The sequence below is a fragment of the Penaeus japonicus genome, unplaced genomic scaffold (genome assembly GCF_977035675.1).
Source record: "Penaeus japonicus unplaced genomic scaffold, GWHDUDI00000001_assembly GWHDUDI00000016, whole genome shotgun sequence".
NCBI lineage: Eukaryota > Metazoa > Arthropoda > Malacostraca > Decapoda > Penaeidae > Penaeus > Penaeus japonicus.
The window spans coordinates 24609200-24619629 of record NW_028234418.1 but is presented as its reverse complement, the minus strand read 5'-3'; the positions used below and the strand labels follow the sequence as shown (position 1 = coordinate 24619629).

The 10430-nt window shown below is 35.1% G+C and overlaps 2 non-coding genes across 2 annotated transcripts; one reads left to right on the top strand and one right to left on the bottom strand.

Annotated features, from left to right (window-relative positions):
- The first annotated feature begins 4424 nt into the window (after window positions 1–4424).
- Window positions 4425–4496, top strand: TRNAD-AUC (transfer RNA aspartic acid (anticodon AUC)). The gene has a single exon. It is a non-coding gene; the product is annotated as a tRNA-Asp (tRNA).
- A 1532-nt stretch (window positions 4497–6028) lies between these two features.
- Window positions 6029–6100, bottom strand: TRNAD-GUC (transfer RNA aspartic acid (anticodon GUC)). Its single transcript has one exon. It is a non-coding gene; the product is annotated as a tRNA-Asp (tRNA).
- Between the last annotated feature and the right edge of the window lie 4330 nt (window positions 6101–10430).

Here is a 10430-nt window from a genome sequence, read left to right as displayed (position 1 = left end):
AGAAAATATATGGAACAGCGGTTCTTAACCTGGGATGCGCGCCGCTTAGGAGAACGTGGCTCATTTCTGGGAGACGAATGCAGGTTATTCACTTAATAAGTGGGTCATCTAAGTTAAGAAACTGAAGCAATTTTAAGTGCAGATATATTTAGTGACATCATAAATTGGAAATAGTTGAAGTTTATATATTTCTGCATATATACGTGTATATACATATATAAATAGATATATGTATGCATGTATACATATGTATATATGTATGTTTAGATATATATCCTTTTGATAAGATAGTGGTTTGTATCTTTACATATCACCCAGGATATCAGGGTTTGATTTATTGCCAGAGAGGCTTTTGAAACGCACCCAAACAAATACACACCAACTTAACCAACAGCAAAGATTCCCTTCTAATCCTCTTCATATTTTACTACATATAAGTACTAATCTGTTAAACATTTTACTACCCTATCCACTTCCATTGAAAGGTGTGAGAATTATATATTATGCTTATGTAATATATTAATTACAGCAATAGATCCATATACAAATATATGAATTTTCGCACTCTTAACTAGTATGGCAATCGCCGGGTCTGGTCAGGTCAACTTTGACTCACGGGTGTTTCTCACCTAGTTGCCTTCCCAAGTATCTAGACCCTTAAAAAGAGCTTAATACTCTCGAACGTCACGCGTCCTGCATTCCAGAATACCTTCCCGCATAACCACCATCGGGGACGGCGGATGGCGGCCCCTTCCATATAAGCAGGAAATCTGAAACATGCAGACAGACCGGGGTCGACTGCACTACCGCTGACACATAATTTCTCTGCCTGTTCATATGTGTTGTGATATTGTTTGTTGCTGTGATCATTGTGCTGAAGTGAATATATCTATCGTGTACCATAACGTCAGGCCATCTGCGTTATGGACTAAACCTGAACCGTACAAACCCTGTGTCTGGTATCACTACCTTATTTGTGTTATTAGTTCGATAGCCTAAGACACCCATCACAAACTGGTGGCAGCGGTGGGATCCCCTCTGCTCACCTTCACAAACCGGTGTCAGAAATGGGATGGAAAACCCCTCAGAAATGGATGCTCCCGGTAAGAAAACCTCCACCCTCACAGAATAATGTCAGCCAGGGATCGTGCTCGCCTCATATTTTCTATAAACTTGTGGACTGCTCGCCATGTACTTACTGTGAGCCACACCGCCGATACATTTTTCTCACTCTCACGTGATCACAGGGGTAAATACGTGTTAGGCAGGGAAATCAAGGTAAGTCAGTGGAAGTGTTGTCCCCCGTGTCTCAGTTTCACCCTATTTTTCTTCGATTTTTTTCCACTCTGTGTAAGGAAAGGTATTTTTCTCGCATTATATGTGTAATCATTGATGGAATTCCTGAATTTTCTAATTTATCGTCATATTTTAGATGTTTATTAATCTGTATAGAAATAATTGTTCCAGATATTTCTTATGATTATTTTTTCAGGACATCTATTCTCAACTGCGTTCTCTTTAATATTCATATTAATTAGCTTCTATCTAAAATCATTCTCAATTAGTTCGTAGCTTGCCAGTTTTAAAATTGTTTCATTAAATTGGCGAATTCGAACTTTATTTTTTCTTCATGTACCATGCATATGAGTTATGCTGAACTATAGCTTCGCCGGTCAAATGCAGTTTAGCGTAAAACGTTTCCCTAAATACAGCCGAAGACGCTAAGGGTTCCCGTAAGACGTTTGTACATGCAGCAAACCGACTATCCGACGGATCAGTTATTGCACAGAATATTTCCGACTCGGATTAGTTTCATCATCATTATCATTATTCATATGATAATTCGCATATGTCTTGAGCGAATCCTTCATAATTTACGAGATTGATTTTATTGTAATAACTAATTATTATGAACTATTAACATTGTTTTAATTTCAATAACATTACATGTTTTTATCTTCTCTTTAACAAATACTGTATGTATTTTAAATACATATTTATATGTATATATTTGGAATTACTTAAAAAGAAACACTTTACTAGGTCACTTAGCTCGTTCATTTCGTACTCTAGCAGGTCATTCGCGGTCATTCATGACCTCACTATGGTAAAATGTTACATTTCGATGATCAGACCTGTTTATTCAGACGACTGTGTTAATTCAACGATTTACATATAAATACTTTCATGTGATATTATTTTTTTCGTTTGTGACATATTTTATTTATCTTCATAGCGTTTTTTCTAACGTTTAGGAAATTACTTTATCTATCCGCGTATTATTATTCTAATTTCATTATTATTGTTTTATTATAGTAGCGTATTGTTTTATCATAATTGCCATGTAAAGTTATCGAGGTGTTATTATTCTATCAATTCGACCGTTGTGAGAATTATATATTATGCTTATATAAGATATTGATTACAGCAATAGATCCATATACATTATAAATATATATATATATATATATATATATATATATATATATATATATATATATATATTGTGGTGACTCACCTCTCGTGAAATTCACCACAAAGATATCACACTATTGTCTCTCAGATGATAGCCGCTGCTATCTATTAGCATGGGTACTGATATCCCATTAGTTATTCACTGTTCTTTGCTATCCCTCTTTCTCCCTGAGTAGAGGGTAGAAGAAACGCTAGTCCAATGGTTTCTTCTTTACTTAGTAGATGCACAGTATAATAAGTATATATAATCACACGGAAAGCAGCTGTTACACATGTAGCGAAGTAATGGCTATATAAACTCACACACCTATCACGCATTCACACACGCCTCTCGACAGATCGAGATCTCGGGGTAGACTCCATGCCTCGAGGTGTCGCTCGCCTCTCTCGATCTACCAGGTCAGCAGATCTGACCTGGCCCTGGCATGGCGACCATGTGACCGATATACATAAGTGATCACGTGGTGGCGTGACCATATCTTAAGTGTGCATAAACACCCACAGGGAAACTTCCATTACCACCGACGTGGAAAATTCCCCTGGCACACCAGGGCTTTTATGGTTGTTGCCTGGTTAATTGAGGGCTCTTAATACCACCAGCTATAGAGACGATGGTTTGGCTAATCGCCTCCGTGACATGCTCCCTCAGCGTGGATGAATCGTCCCGATTCATCTCAACCTTTTCAGTGGTTTCCTTGAAAGAGTCTAACAGCCCTGTCACAATGCTAGCTTGCCGGTGCACCAAATTTACAATCTGTTTATGTTAGTATGCAAGATTCTGGACTAACCGTTCACCACTTTCGTCCATGAGTCTTTATGATCACAGATCAAGCAGTGAAATGCCACGCCTATCTGTGTGTAGCATTCATTATTTTCGGCACTAAGCAGTTGATGGAAAGCTGGTACGATTGCACTATTCTTGACAGTCCAGTACTATATTCTTCATCTGGTTTTCCACCTCCCGAAATCATGCACTCGCTGCACAGTCATGTACTTCTTAGGATAAACCCTAAGCCATTAATGACTTGACTGCTTCTTCATATCTACAAATGTTTGTTCTTCATGGCATGTCAGCCCCAACAGACTGAGTGACACCAGTCACCTACCTTGCATCCAACGACTCGCTCAGCTCGCAGATTTGAAAACCGTTTTAGTTGTAAAGAAAACATTATGCGGGCTTAGGCAGGGCAAATGCCTCACCGGAGGGGGAACCGAACCCCGGTCTCCCGCGTGACAGGCGGGGATAATAAACACTATAATACCGAGGAAATAGCGAAAGGAAGAGCTACTGTCACAGTATTGATGTTCATTGTAATTGTATCCTCTTCTTTCTCACCCCATTTTTCCAATTACTTTTCCTTTCCTCACTTGTTTAGCCTACATATTACTCTCTCTTTCACACATTCTTTCTCGGCGACAAGTTAAATAAATGCCGGAATGTACAGTTTAGCTATCTAGCAATAAGACATATAACAATATATAAGTATATTTATATGTGTATACGATATATATATATATATATATATATATATATATATATATATATATATATATTTATATAAATATACATATGTATGTATATATATATATATATATTATATATATATATATATTATATATATATATATATATATTATATATATTATATATATATATTATATATATATATATATGTATAAATTACATATTTATATGAATATATCGTATACATATATAAATATACTAATATATTGTTATATTTCTTTTAATTAGATATCTAAGCTGTATCTTCCTGAATACTTTTACCATTCATTTAACTCATCGCCGGGAAGGAGTGTGTGAAAAAGAGAATAATATTTAGGGAAAAAAAGAGAGGAAAGGAAAAGTAATTGGAAAAACAAGGTGAGAAAGAGGAGGATACAATTGCATTGAACATTAATACTGTGTCAGTAGCTCATTCAATCACCATTTCCTCGGTAGTATAGTGGTTAGTATCCCCGCCTATCACGCGGGAGACCGGGGTTCGATTCCCCGCCGGGGAGGCATTTGCCCTGCATAAGATTTCAAAAATAGTATTAACTGGAGATAAATATACATATCTCAATTGGCACTTTTTACTTTAATTATCCGTTCAAATTTTCGCATTCCCTAACATTCTGTTACTCTCAAGCCAAATCTTAATGTAAGTGTATTATGATACTATGTGTGTGTATACACATTATAGTATTTCATTCAGTAAATGGATATCATTTATTAAATACACCACATGGAAAACATAAGTATACAATGGAAATATATTGATTTTCATATAGAGCCGCCAATCTTGATTCAATAGTCCAAATAGTAAAGAAGGGTATGAAGCATATCAGACATGGGGTAAGATATGAAACTAAAATACACTAAATAAAGATGATGATAATAATGATAGTTCATAAAAAGAAAGAAAAAATCTGCCGATAAAGTTAACAGGTACGCCTGTCAAGTGTCAAATTATACGAGTGTACCTTCGGAACCAATATACTTATGTTCACTTCAGAGGTAGTCAGTAGTTCTTATTCTAAATCATTTCAAGGGGGATTACTTAGTCCCATGTCATTCAGTGGTCTAAGTTAGGCCCAAAGCCTCCCAGCGGGGAATTAAACCCTGGTCTCCCACGTGTGACAGGCGGGGATACTAACCACTATACTACCGAGGAATTGATATATGTTACAGTATTAATGTTACAGTATTTTTGTTCCATGCAATTATATTCACCTCCTCCTAATTTTGGTTTTCCAATTGCTTTTCCTTTCCCTTCTTGATTTGCGTAAATATTACTCTCTCACGTTTATATATATATATATATATATATATATATATATATATATATATATATATATATATATATGTATATGTTCATATATATGGTTTTATTTATTTTAAAGCTGCATATTCATCATCATTAATTATAGGTTTACCTACCTGGTTATCTACTTCTTCGCATTAAGTAAAGATCTGTCTCTCTAGATAGATTATAGGTAAACAGCTATCGATATCCATGTCTAAACCAGCTGACCTACATAGGACTTTTCAAGTAGAAGTTGGTAACCACCTGGCCAATGGATATCAGATTGTGAAGTATTGGTTGTCAGTAATCGTTAATTAAAAGAAGTCTAAAGAAGAAGCCGATTCCAAGATATATATATATATATATATATATATATATATATATATATATATATATATATATATATACATATACATATATATATATACACACACACACATATATATACATATATATATATATATATATATATATATATATATATATATATACATATATATATACATATATAAACATATATATATATATAAATACATATATATATATATATATATATATATGTATATATATATATATATATATATATATATATATATATATATATATATATATATGCATAGGGAATAGTTGGCGTTTAAGAACCGCAGTTCCAAAAAATTCCAATTGTTGTGAATACTTTGAACAGATTTGGCTGCACGTCGGGGTGCATTTCTTGAATTCCTCACCTGTCGAGGCCTGGCCAAAAGCCTCCCCGGCGGGGAATCGAACCCCGGTCTCCCGCGTGACAGGCGGGGATACTAACCACTATACTACCGAGGAATAGGTACAAATTCGAGCTGATGTTACAGTATTGATATTCATCATATATATATATACATATATATATATATATATATATATATATATATATATATATACATATATATATATATATATGTATTTATATATATATATATATATATATTCATATAATACTCGGGTTCTACTCATTTAAGGCTGCGTTTTCCTGATTCCTATTTATAGTGTACCTACCATGTTATCTACTTCTTCGTGTACAGTAATGTTGTCTCTCTAGACAGATTATAGGTAAACAGATATATATTGACATCCATGTCTAGTCCAGCTGACCTCCATAGGACTTTCCAAGAAATTGGTAACCACCTGGCCAAAGAATGTTTTCCTCGTAATCCTGTGTCGATGTCAGACTGTGAAATGTGGGCGGTCAAAAAAACGTTAATGAAGAGGTTGGCAACATATCGCCAGCGTCCCATTAACTGAATAACTGTAGCCAAGGTCGTCGCAGTGGTATTCTTCACGATCCAGCAGCGTCCTCTTTCCTGATTTTCTCACATTCCCGATTCTTCACTGCCTGCACTTTCATACATTCCTTAGGCTGATTTATGATATCCTGATATTTGACTTTTGGTGATTTTTTTTCAAGACAAATAGGTATTCATCTTATACTAACTGGGTGGCACAATTCAAAGTCGGCTGGCTATGTAAAAGGCACATTCCAACGGAAATGGGAAGGATAATGAAATGTTTAAAGAGATTAGTACGTATAAGTAGGGGATTAGAAAGGAATCTTTGGTGTGCGTGCGGATGTGTAAGTGTATTTATGTGTTTTAAAAGCCTCTCTGGCAAGAAATCAAACCCTGGCCTCCTGGGTGATAGGTAAGGATACTAAGTGTATATGTACATACATATAAATATTTACATATGTATGTGCATGTATATATGCCTATATATGTATATACTTACACACACCACACACACACACACACACACACACACACACACACACACACACACACACACACACACACACATATATATATATATATATATATATATATATATATATATATATATATATATAGTGGTTAGTATTCCCGCGTGACAAGCAGGGATAATAGCCACTAATAGACAACAATTAAGACATTCTAAAGATTTAATCTTATGGCACTTTTTTCTTAAATACCTATCCTTTCCCATTTTCGTTCCGGCCTTTTCTCTACCAATATGTTAATATCAAGCTAAATATTGAATTATATGTATACATGTGATATTGTGTGTGTGTGCTCATATGTATATCATATATCTATCTATCTTTCGATCTATCTATCTGTCTATCTATCTATCTATATAGATAGATAGATAGATAGATATGAAATTTCTTTGTAAAGACTATCTCGTTTATTTAGAATAATACTATCTGTGGATAAAATATATATAAATGATAATTATATAGTGTTTTACATATCAATCTTGGTTTGATTTGTCCCGATAGTAGGGAAGGACATGAGATATATCAAATAAAATATGGGATAAGCAAGTAGAAATACAATAATAATATGAACAATTCCTAGAAATAAAAATACGTCAAAATATATAAAGTCTGAGGACACATCCGCCAGCAATCAAGTTCCACGTGTCATGCAATGTAATACTTTTTAGACTAGATAGCATGTGAACTATGTAATTATTTCATATCATCTGATGTATTTGAAAATATACTTACACTATAAGCAAAATTCAAAATGTGATATATCATGATCATAAATCAAGTGCAACATTGCATACCCATGCCTGAGCAGATTGGTTGTGTGGTAAATGAATAGACGAAGAGTTATGTGATGAAAAATTCGTAATGTCACGGTATCATATATTATTGTGACCATGCATCGATTATATCAAAGCTTGCCCACGCCTCTGCATCTAGCCAGGGTTGTAAATAAAGGACTAAATTACTAAAATACGGACCACAGCGCAAGTCACAAAAATCTACGGACACAGCCACCAGCTTTCGTTAAAAACGGACTCAACACCATTACCTCATCTCCATAGTTTTCATACAGTACACTATAACCAAATAACACTCTATCTTGCCCTCTTGCCCTTGGACCCCCATGCTGTTTATATATACCCAACTACCCTAGACCCTTATGGCTTACCGTTAGATTTAAGTGAATCCAGTAGAGTTCACTCTTTTTACAGGTTAATCGGTTGGTGGGGGAGCCATCACCTATCATATAATTGAAACCCAATTCAGGAGTTCATGGAAATGATACCAATTATTGATCCCAATTTGTACATGATTTTTCCAGCGCTTCATTCTTTCGCCATGACCGGGGTTCACAGAACTTTCGAACAGACTGTTAGAGACTACGTGGCAGGAAAATGAATAACGGAATGTAAGCGTTATCAAGACCAACTATGATAGTCCCTGCGCAAATACGCGAACCAGCAACTAATGGGTAAGAAATGTCTAATATTTATTTTGATTTTATTCCGGTTATTTCAAGAGTAAAAAAACTATATGTCAAAATAACATAAGAAACTAAGAATAAACACAGTATATATTTCAGAGTTCGAAAACGAACGCACATGTACTTTATCTCTCTCTCTCTCTCTATATATATATATATATATATATATGCATATATATATATATATATACATATATATACATATAGGTATAGAAATCTATATATCATATATTGATATGTATACATATATATACATATATATATATATGTATATATATATATATAGATAGATAGATAGATATACATATTGTTATATATATTCATATATATCATCATCATGACCTCAGCCGGTTAGGCCGTTGGTGCACCCATGTCTTGGCATCCTTCCTCCATTTCCTCCTATTGAGGCTGTGGTGACAAGCTCTCTGAATGTTAAGAGATGTCCACTCCTTTATGTCGTCTTGCCATGTTCTTATTGGCCTACCTTGTTGGCGTGTTCCCTCACAGTAGTCTTGTATGAGAAACTTTGTTGTTTTATTTCTCCTGACCTGGTGTCCAAAGAACTGAAGTTTGCGTTTGGCGATAGTGCGCATGAATGGTTCTGGCCTGTCCTTTTCTGTGGTAAAATTATCTATTATCTTATTCCAGACATAGCCATTTGTTCGCCTCTCTCTCCATGTTATTCCTAGCAACCTTCTGTAACACTTCATTTCAAAAGCTTCCACCTTTTTCTAGATCTTATCAGTTATTGTCCAACTCTCGCATCCATACATTAAAATGCTTTTTACCATCGAGTTTAGTAGTTTAATTTTTGTTTTCATGCTAATACTTCTCATTTTCCAAAAAGATTCCAATCTAGCTAAAGCACTTGTTGCCATTCCTACACGATGTTTAACTTCAATTTCGCTGGTTCCATTTTCTGTTAATGTTGCACCTAGATATTTGAATTCTGACATGTTCAAGTTGTTCTCCCTTAACATAGACCAGTACGTTTCGATTGATGCTCCTCCCACTGACCATTATTTTACTTTTTTCTGCACTAATTTCCATTCCATACCTGTGTGATGTTTCATCCAGTCGTCCTGTTATTTCTGCTAATTCTTCCGCATCTTCCGCTATCAAGTCTATGTCATCAGCAAACCGTAAGTTGTTAACTACACGTCCTGTACACTTTATGCCTCCTGAAAAAATTTCAAGGGCATCTTGCATTATTCTTTCCAAAAACAAATTGAAAAGTGTCGGAGACAGAATGCATCCTTGTCTAACGCCCACTGTACTTTCGAACCATTCGCTGTAGTTGTTACCTACCATGACTGTTGTTTTCGCATTCTCATATAATTCTTGGATAAGCCTAGTCATACCCTGGTTGATGTTATACTTGGCCATTGTATGCCATAGCGCTTCGTGCCATACCCTATCGAATGCTTTTTTAAAGTCAATAAAGTTGTGGAAAACATTCTTCTGATGATTTCTCTGACTTTCACAAAGGAGCCTTAAATTAAGAATTTGTTCCACTTGTGAATCATCTAGAATTTCTTCAATTCCCGGTTTTATTCTATTTAGGATGATGGTGAGTAAGACTTTGCTAGGATGACTTATAAGACTGATTGTGCGATGTTCACTACATTTTTTACTCATTTTCTTTTTTGGGATAGAAATGAGAATGGACTGGGTCCATTGTGTAGGCCATTTACCAGTTTGGAGTATTCGGTTGCACAGAAGATGTAAGGTTTTGATAATGGGATCTCCACCGCACTTAATTAATTCTGCTGGAAGGTTGTCATATCCAGGTGCTTTATTCATCTTCAACTTTATAATCGCTGCCCTTACTTCCGATTCTAAGATGACTGGTTCTGGTTCTCCCTCTGATGTAGCCTCTG